The sequence below is a fragment of the Heptranchias perlo genome, chromosome 41, assembly GCF_035084215.1.
Source record: "Heptranchias perlo isolate sHepPer1 chromosome 41, sHepPer1.hap1, whole genome shotgun sequence".
Classification (NCBI taxonomy): Eukaryota; Metazoa; Chordata; class Chondrichthyes; order Hexanchiformes; family Hexanchidae; genus Heptranchias; species Heptranchias perlo.
The window spans coordinates 12,668,668-12,679,339 of record NC_090365.1 but is presented as its reverse complement, the minus strand read 5'-3'; the positions used below and the strand labels follow the sequence as shown (position 1 = coordinate 12,679,339).

Sequence of the window (10,672 nt, the reverse complement as noted above, 5' to 3'; positions counted from 1 at the left end):
TTTATTGTGTCAAACGGGTTTGATTGTGACCAAAATATTCACAGCTCAGTCAGCATTTGAAAATAGAGAGAGATGAGTTTGTGTTTTTATTGGGAAGTTGCGGTATAACCAGGTGCAGAACTGCTTTACAGGGCCGTTCCTTCATCGTCGCTGGGTCAAAATTGTGGAACTCCCTACCTAACAGCACTGTGGGAGAACCTTCACCACACGGACTGCAGCGGTTAAAGAAGGCGGCTCACCAGCACCTTCTCAAGGGCAATTAGGGATGGGCAATAAATGCTGGCCTTGCCAGCGATGCCCACATCCCATGAAAGAATAAAAAAAATTTCACAGGTAAAGTTTGTGGCACCTCACAGGTAAAGGTTGTGTCACCTTACAGCTCTTGCCAGTTCCCAGTCTGGGACTTCAGGTGCCTCCCAGCAGTAGGGTGGGACATTTGCCCGATGAATCATTCCTGGCAAATGGAACATATCATTGTGGTGTATAGGCGGGTCTTGGTGAGGCTGGGGCACATTGTGCAGAGTAGATGGACCCTTCCTCTGCATCTAAAGGAGCTTTTATATTGTGCTAATTCATGGGATGGCCTGAGAGCAGATTCCATGTAACCAGATGTAAAGCTGCTCAGACTTGCTAAAAGTGGGTTTTCCCGCAGCCAATCTCAGCGAGTCCAGGCAGTTTTACATGTGGTTTACTCCCAGTGCAGTACCGAGGGAATGCTGCAATATCAGAGGTGCCATCTTTCAGATGAAGGTGGACTTAAAAGATCTCATGGCATTATTTTGAAAAAGAGCAGGGGAGTTGAGTTCTCCCCGGTGTCCTGGCCAATATTTATCCCTCAACCAACATCACTAAAAGAAAAGATTATCTGCACAATATCATATTGCTGTTTTAGGGATTTTGCTGTGTGCAAATTGGCTGTTGCATTTCTGACATTACAAGTGTCTACACTTCAAAAAGTACTTCATTGGCTGTAGGGTGCAGAGGAGATTTACTAGAATGATACCAGGGATGAGGGACTTCAGTTATATGGAGAAACTAGAGAAGCTGGGATTGTTCTCCTTACAGCAGAGAAGGTTAAGTGGAGATTGAATAGAGGTGTTCAATATTATGAGGGGTTTTGATAGACTAAATAGGGAGAAACTTTCCACTGGCAGGAAGGTTGATAACCAGAGGACACAGATCTAAGATAATTGGCAAAAGAACCAGGGGTAGGTGAGGTGACATTATTTTAGCAGTGAGTTGTTATGATCCGGAATGCACTGCCTGAAAGGATGGTGGAAGCAGATTCAATCATAACTTTCAAAAGGGAATTGGATACATTGAAAAGGAAAATTTGCAGGGCTATGGGGAAAGAGCAGGGGGTTGGGACTAATTGGCTAGTTTTTTCAAAGAGCCGGAATAGGCATGATGGGCCAAATGGCCTCCTGTGCTGTATTATTCTATGATAGTTACAACAACAATGTGCTTATACAACACCCTTAACATGGAAAACATTGCAAGGCACTTCACAGAGAAAGGGAAGCCATGATGTGGAAATGCCGGTGATGGACTGGGGTTGACAATTGTAAACAATTTTACAACACCAAGTTATAGTCCAACAATTTTATTTTAAAATTCACAAGCTTTCGGAGGTTTCCTCCTTCCTCAGGTGAATGTCAAGAAATCCTCGAACCTCTCGCATTTATAAATCACAGATCAATACCTGCTGATTACAGATAGTCTTTTCAACTGCCCGTTGCCAAGGCAACCAAAGTGTTCAGACAGATAGGTGTTACCTACAGGGCCACTGAATGTACAAACGGCCAGAACAAAAAAAGCAGAGAGATGGAGGCAGAAACATAGAAACATCCGGAAGGAAAAGACAGCAATTGACCCGTTATATTAAAAACAGATAACATTTGTTCGCTGGTGGGGTAACGTGTAGCGTGACATGAACCCAAGTTCCCGGTTGAGGCAGTCCGCATGGGTGCGGAACTTGGCTATCAATTTCTGCTCGACGATTTTGCGTTGTCGTGTGTCTCGAAGGCCGCCTTGGAGTACGTTTACCCGAAGGTCGGTGGCTGAATGTCCTTGACTGCTGAAGTGTTCCCCGACTGGGAGGGAACCCTCCTGTCTGGTGATTGTTGCGCGGTGTCCGTTCATCCGTTGTCGCAGCGTCTGCATGGTCTCGCCAATGTACCATGCTTTGGGGCATCCTTTCCTGGTGGGTGGTGTCCTCTCGTGTGATCACCACCCACCAGGTGCATGGCTCATACTCCTGTGACTCGGCCAACGTTGTCTACCTCATACGTTGCAGGAAAGGATGACCCAAAGCATGGTACATTGGCGAGACCATGCAGACGCTGCGACAACGGATGAACGGACACCGCGCAACAATCGCCAGACAGGAGGGTTCCCTCCCAGTCGGGGAACACTTCAGCAGTCAAGGACATTCAGCCACCGACCTTCGGGTAAGCGTACTCCAAGGCGGCCTTCGAGACACATGACAACGCAAAATCGTCGAGCAGAAATTGATAGCCAAGTTCCGCACCCATGAGGATGGCCTCAACCGGGATCTTGGGTTCATGTCACGCTACACGTTACCCCACCAGCGAACAAATGTTATCTGTTTTTAATATAACGGGTCAATTGCTGTCTTTTCCTTCTGGATGTTTCTATGTTTCTGCCTCTCTCTGCTTTTTTTGTTCTGGCCGTTTGTATATTCGGTGGCCCTGTAGGTAACACCTATCTGTCTGAACACTTTGGTTGCCTTGGCAACGGGCAGTTGAAAAGACTATCTGTAATCAGCAGGTATTGATCTGTGATTTATAAATGCGAGAGGTTCGAGGATTTCTTGACATTCACCTGAGGAAGGAGGAAGCCTCCGAAAGCTTGTGAATTTTAAAATAAAATTGTTGGACTATAACTTGGTGTTGTAAAATTGTTTACAAGAGAAAGGGAAGGCAGAGGGAGTTGAAGAGTTCCACTGTTTTGGGGTCCTGGGAAAGTATGAGTTGGAGTAGGAAACTCTATCACTGCTTGTTTTTTGCTTTTCCAAGATCCTAACACTATGGGTGTGGGTTTTGATTTGAATCCTAATTGGGTGTCCTCGGTAAACCACTGAACTGTTACAGCGAGTTCTGAGGATTGCGCTGGGCTCTGATGGTACGGGATGTGCCCGTGTGGATCAAAAGGTTGCTACGGTGACCTCTTACCGTAACTCGGACACATGGACATCCGTATTTGTCAAGCCATAGCGGGAACAAATAACCTACAGAGGCCAGGCCCTGTCACTGTGATCAGACTGGGGCCTCTTTGTCTCCTCTCTTATCTCCCTCCATCAGTGATACCAGTGCACTCAGAATTGCCTGATGGAATGCGTGAGCAAGCTCTTTCACCAATTCTGTCAAGTCAGGGTACAATTCTGTCCTGCCGCTTTCCTTACTACCCCTAAATCCCTTCGAGTCCTGCCTGCAGTCCCAAGCAAAGTGTCTGGTTTTCCCATGGTTGTAACATTTCATACCACTGCTTCCCATCACCCCCAGCTGCTTGTATTTATGGTTTTTCCTATTGGTTTCCTGGTCCCTTTCTTATCCTGACCCTGGTTCTGAGTCTCTGGTCCCTCATTTTTCCAAGTCGTGGCCATACCTGCCTTGGGCTTACTTCCCACTTTTCTGTTTTCCCACATTAGGTTCATTCTCCAAAAGGACCCACGCCTCAGTCTGGTCAGCATCCTCTGGGATTGAATCCCACAAGGGCAGACTGCAAATAGGGTTCGATATGACTGATCAGGGTTCTAAGCCAGCGCGTCACTGTGGGACGCTGCCTTAAGTCCCCAAGATTCATTCCTGGACTGTCGATTATGGCAAAACTACGGATTCCAACCGTAGTTTTGCCATAATCGATTGGCATAGGCCTCGGGATGTTCGGTGGGCTCCTGATGGCATTTTGTTAGACCTTCAGTGGGTTCCCCTCTATTAAACCCGATCGCTGTTAATGTGGCTTCCTGTGTTTGTTGCCAAGTCCGGAAATGTTTTTACATTTTTTCGGCAGTGCTCCAAACACAGTCCCACCCAGGGTCCACAGTAACAATTTCACTTTCTCCCCTTCAACCATGCTGCTCAGCACAAACGTATGCTCTACTTCTGCAAAATGTCTCATCACATCCCCTTTCCCGTCAAACTTGGGGACCTGTTTGGCTAGTTCCTGAAGGACCTGGTGACTATACCGTACTACATATTGACTCACTACCGCTCCTGAGACTCCATTTGCGACCTTTACCTGAATTACTGGGTTCATAGGTGGGGGCGGCTCTCCGAGTCCGGGATCACAATCCAGACAATGGTACTGTGCTGCCTTCCCTGCCAAATCTTCCCAGTCTTCCTCATCCAACTCCCTTTTTCCCCCTCTTCAATAGATGGCACCATCGCACACGCTATCCCCCTTTTTACTTTCAACGCCACATGCGACTTTTGTATTTCTCGCTGGCAGTGAGTGTGATACATTTAATTTCCCTCCCCAAGGCTCTAAGCCAGCTCTAAGTGGGTTCTCACTGTTGCTCGTAAATCATCACGTTGTCTTCACAACTTCAAACACAAGAATTCCTGATCATTATATAAAGCTTTAAATGTCTCAAGTTCTCTGACCTCACGGATAACCTTTGACTGGAAATGCTCAATGTGGCTTTCGAGAGACTGGACTCGTCTCTCCAGTTTCTCTTTATTCTTCCCCTCTTTTTCCAAAACCTTTTCCTTGTCTCTCTGCTCCTGTTTAAAAGTCTCTTCCTTAATTCTCATATTAAATGAGAATGAAATAACTTTATTAAAACTCAAATGAATACTCACTACACAATCCCAATTTTTGCTGTAGACGTTAACAAAAATTAGTAACTCAATTTACTATAAAATTGAGTAATCAAAGACATATATCCTTTGTTTGGACTGTACGGCACCCAATATCAAGAAGTGATCAGCTCCTTCGATCTCTGGAGGTTCCCCGACGCACGTCTGCGCTCTTCTTCCTCCTAGACCGTTCCTTTGTCTCCACCATCGGTTAACAACTTAGGTGGTCCCAAAGGTCTCCTTATAGCCACTTTGTCATTGTTTGTTGCTTGGTTTAACTGCGTTGTTTGAATCTGCCAATCTCGTCCTGTCTCCGGGTATGTGTTCTCTTGTCATTCGTGACACAGCCTCAGCCAGTTGTGCTTCGGGGGTCTTTTGATCTCAATCTTTTGTTTCGACACTTAAATTTGTTTAAGTCTGTTCCTTAGTTCAACACATTTTTCTTTATCAGTTTATCCTGCAGGTTCAACATTTCTTTACAGAACAAAGCAGCATATTCTGTGTCCGGGGTGGTTTTAATCTGCCATCTGCTCTTTGATGATCTGCAGGCTGATCACACTTCGTATTCTGGTCTCACACCTTTGCCACATTTATTGTCCTTAATTGTCCTTTGCTCTTCTGTCTCACATTAGGTTTCAACAGGATAGCTCAAAGGCAAGGTCACTGTTGAATTTATAAAGAATGTCTCTTGCTCAACATAGTTGAGCGCACCATGGTGAAATGTGCTGCGATGCACCAGTATACTATTGTTCAATATTTCCCATCAGTTTTATTCGATCAATCTCTACAGACATGAATGTGAAACAGAACAAAAGGAGTGGGTGAAAGCATGTAATATCACTGATAAATTCAGCTGCACTCAGAAACCACGACTGCATTGAGGTAAGGAAACTGAAAAACGTTTAATATCAGCAGCTTCTGTTCTACCTTTGTTCCCTCTGATTTCCATCCCTGTTCTTCTGAAGATACTGGATTCCAGCTTCACCGTTGCTGGGTACCTCAGCCCAACGCTTAATGCAGTGAGAATTCACAGTACAGTTGGAAATGGATAAGAAACTGGCTGAATTATTGGAAGCAGTGGGTACTCATTAGGGAAGCGATGTCAGAGCAGGGAAAAATACTCAGTGGTGTGTTTTAAGGATCACATTGACACCAATGATGTCCCACGTGCCAATTCTAGCTGTACCATCAGGGCAAGATCATAAGCAAAGGCTAGAGGGTAAAACTAGAGGGCAGACCAATCCACCACTCTCTTATTGGCATTCAACAGACATTGGTGAAGATCTGTCAGAAAGTCACATGTCTCTTTGACCTCTTGGGCAGGACAGCACAAAGGATGACATAGGGAACTGTTTTGAATTTAATAAATATAAGAAAAAATTTCAATGCAAAGTGAAAAACAACATCAACTTGCATTTATATTGTGCCTTTAACGTAGTAAAACATCCCAAGGCGCTTCACAGGGGCATTATCAAACAAAATTTGACACCGAACCATATGAGGAGGGATTTGGACAGGTGACCAAAAGCTTGGTCAAAGAGGTAGGTTTTAAGGGCTTCTTAAAGGAGGAGAGAGAGGTAGAGGCGGAGAGGTTTAGTGAGGGAATTCCAGAGCTTAGGGTCTAGGCTGCTGAAGGCACGGCTGCCAATGGTGGAGCGGTTAAAATTGGGGATGCGCAAGAGGCAAGAATTGGAGGAGAGCAGAGATCTCGGAGGGTTGTAGGCTTTTTTGGATTCTGAAGCACTGAAGTTTCTCTCGATCTGCAGCATTGTGTATGTTCCCCATTTTCCAATCTGGTTGAACGAACTTGTTAAATGTGATGTCGGGCCCTTGAATAAGTTGATTGTGAGTTAGAGGATAACTGGAAATGAATCCATTAACAAGTACTTCACATTAGTATTTACAAAAGAAAAGGACACTGGGAGAGATATTATAATAAATAAAAGGGGAAGTATTAGAAAAGTTAATTAAGCTAAAGGAGAACAAAGTGCCAGGGCCTCACAGGATGAATCCAAGCATCCTGAGGGAAATGGGGGAAGGAATAGCAGAATTCCTAGAAAATATATTTCCGGGTTCTATTGAGTGTGGATGTTTGCTGGAGGACTGAAGAATGGCCAAAGTAGGGTTGCCAACCCTCCAGGATTGTCCTGGAGTCTCCAGGAATTAAAGATTAATCTCCAGTACACAAAACCATTGGAATATTAAAAATAAACGTTGTTTTCTCATTTTCTTTGACTACTTTCGTTTATTAGTTATAAAAATATTAGAGATGGGGGAAAATGGCTGTTTGACCGGGTGGCGCGGTTGGAGGCAGGAGGTCATGTGATGAAACCTCCAGGAATAAGTCTGACCAGAGTTGGCAACCCTAGACCAATGTAACACACATTTTCAAAGAGGGATGCAGCTTACCCGTGAATTTACAGGCCACTTAGTTTAACATTTGTGGTAAGGAAAATTTTGGAATCTTCAATTAAAGATGAAATGACTAAATATCTAGATGAAGAGAAAATAATTAGAAGCAGCCAACATGGATTTCAGAAAGGAAGATTGAGCTTGATAAACCAGATTGAGTTCTTTGAGAAGGCGACAGATATGGTGGATGAGGGAAATGCAGTGGATGAAATGTACATGGACATCCAGAAAGCTTTTGACAAGGTACCGCACAGGAGATTATTAGAGAAGATTAAATATTATAGAATTATGGGGAGAAGATCAAATTGGATTAAAGACTGGTTAGAAGCAGTGGTGAAGCCAGGGGGGATCAGAGGGTCATGGCCCTCACCCCCAGTCATTTTGAGGTTGGCTAACATGGTTTTGGAGGAACTGCCTCCATTATGCTCCCAGGAACCTCTGTCGCCTGTTGTCGGCCTCCAGGTTCAGCCTGAAAAGCTGTGCGATTCCCAGCTTGTCCTTCAGACTAGATAAGTTGACATTCCCCAGTTCCTAGCTCGGTCCCGTTCCTGACAAATCGGCCAAATCTTGAGTTTGACCCCCCTCCCTGAAATGGCTGAAGGCGGGAGTGAGCGGGCACCAAGGTTCTCTGACTGGATGCCTTGGTGCTGACAGTGGAGAGGAATAAAGACATCCTCTTCCACGCAAGGGGCAGGAAGCCCTCCAGGCATCTACTCAGGAGGCAGTGGGAGGAGATTGCCAGGTCATTGCTCCAAGAACATGGCTGCAATGCAGGAAAAAGCTCAATGATTTAACCAGAGTTGTCAAGGTAATAAGACTGCTAAAATACTTTCTCATCACAGCTGCACCATTCACAACCTCATTGATTACAACAGTCACAACATTACCCTCCCCCACCACCCTACACTGTCCAGCAATCTCTGCACCTTACTTCACTAAATATATTTCTAGTCATCCCTATACACTCACCAATATTACAACTCTCACTTACCCACAACTCACTTCTCAAACAAACACTATCAGCTATTCTACCATGACAGCCACAATCTTCAAATTCCTCACAAGAGTCTCACTAACACGCTTCACTTTCTTGCAGGAGACGGTCACACACAACACAAGGCAATAGGCTGCCACCGGAGGAGGAAGAACCCATTTACACATCCACTTCCCCGTTGAAGAGAGCATCGTGGCTATAATGGGAAGGGGCATAGCAAAGGTCGTGACCACTGGTGATGCTGGAGGAGACACCATGCAGTGTTTCATTATACCTCATGGGGAGGTACCTCATACCTCGTGAGGAGTTTGAAGAATAGAAAAACAGAATATTTTTTAAATGGTGAGAAACTATTAAATGTTGGTGTCCAGAGAGACTTGGGTGTCCTGGTACAAGAAACACAAAAAGTTAGAATGCAGGTACAGCAGGCAATTCGGAAAGCAAATGGCATGTTGGCCTTTATTGCAAGGGAGTTGGAGTACAAGAGTAAGGAAGTCTTACTACAATTGTACAGGGCTTTGGTGAGACCTCACCTGGAGTACTGCATACAGTTTTGGTCTCCTTATCTACGGAAGGATATACTTGCCTTAGAGGCGGTGAAACGGAGGTTCACTGGATTAATTCCTGGGATGAGAGGGTAGTCCTATGAGGAGAGCTTGAGTAGAAATGGGCCTATACTCTCTGGAGTTTAGAAGAATGAGAGGTGATTTTATTGAAACATATAAGATTCTGAGAGGGCTTGACAGAGTAGATGCTCAGAGGTTGTTTCCTTTGGCTGGAGAGCATAGAACTGGAGGACATAGTCTCAGGATAAGGGGTTGGACATTTAAGACTGAGATGAGGAGGAATTTCTTCATTCAGAGAGTTGTGAATCTTTGGAATTCTCTACCCCAGAGGGCTGTGGATGCTGAGTTGTTGAGTATATTCAAAGCTGAGATCGATAAATTTTTGGACTCTACGGGAAATCAAGGGATATGGGGATCGGGCAGGAAAGTGCAGTTGAGGTTGAAGATCAGCCATGATCTTATTGATGGAGCAGGCTCGAGGGGCCAGATGGCCTACTCCTGCTCCTATTTCTTAAGTTCTTATGTTTTCATCTCCATCAGCCCACAGACTCTGCATGACATGCTGCAGATGCTTCCAACACTCACTTCTTTCTCTCTGCTGTTCCTCACACCACAAGCTAACTCTTGTCCCTTTTTTTAAATTCAGCTGCTGAGAATGTTGACACCCCTCAGCCAGTGGAGGAAGAGCAGCGCAGTGTTCCTGAAGATGCACCGTCACTTGATCTGACTCTCGCAAGCACCAGCTCAGATACTGACACCATGTAGACCTTAGAGGAGGGATCTGCATGTAATGGCTCACCGGGCACAAGTATGCAGGAGCTAGAGCAGGGGGACAGGATGCCATAGGTGCCAGCTCGCTGGAGGGCGAGGTCACAAACTAGTTCTGCGGCAGGGGACTCAGATACTGACTTTGAGGGCCAAGGCTATTGAAGATGGACGTCCCATCCCTTTGCACCTCCATCCCCCACCAGGACAGCCTGCGGGCCCTCCACTTCTTTCTTGAACGACGTCCCAACCAGGCCTCATCCACCACCACCCTCCTCCGCCTGGCTGAACTTGTTCTTACATTGAACAACTTCTTTAACTCCACTCACTTCCTCCAAATAAAAAGTTCACTATGGGCACCTCAAATGGGTCCTAGCTGTGTCTGCCTTTTCGTGGGATACGTGGAACATTCTTTGTTCCAGTCCTACACAAGTCCTCTTTTTCCAGTACATTGATGACTGTCGGTGCCGTTTCCTGCTCTCGCCCTGAACTGGAAAATGTCATCAACTTTGCTTCTCATTTCCACCCCACCCTTGCTTCCACATGGTCCATCTCTGACTCTTCCCTTCCTCGACTTCTCTATCTCCATTTCTGGGGATAGGCTGTTTAAGGTAATGGCTAAATACATCAGGCTAAGAGCTAACTCTAGCTGGCTAATGTAACCTATTGGTCCAGCTCGTGCAAACTGCAGCCTAGAACAAAATTAGTCATTGTCTTCTAATGAGAAAGATAGATAACAGAAGTTAGCAGACCTGAGAACTCTGCAAGGATGACTGTTAACCTCGTTGACCTTAAGGCAGACAGCTGACTCACAAAAAGGACACTCGTGCTACCCTTGGCATAAAAGAGCCAGCATAGCTATGGGTAGAAGGGCATCTTGGAGCTACCAGACCACTCACCAGGAATACCCAAGATCCCTGGGTCTGATCAATGCATGATCTAGGATAGAAGCACCAGTTTGTGTATCTGCTTGCTAACTAAAATATAATTGCTTGATAGTCTGTACCATACTGTAACTTACAATCGGCTACTGATTTGTGTCATGTTGGAGTATCAATAAAACCTCATACCCTAAAAGGAAACTTGTTGTCCGAATCTGTAAATCTGCTATAGGC

General features: G+C 45.3%; 1 long non-coding RNA gene across 1 annotated transcript; it reads left to right on the top strand.

Annotated features, from left to right (window-relative positions):
- Positions 1-4,854: 4,854 nt before the first annotated feature.
- Positions 4,855-10,639, top strand: LOC137305849 (uncharacterized). The gene is made up of 2 exons (XR_010958772.1): positions 4,855-5,702; positions 8,329-10,639. It is a non-coding gene; the product is annotated as an uncharacterized lncRNA (long non-coding RNA).
- Positions 10,640-10,672: the final 33 nt, after the last annotated feature.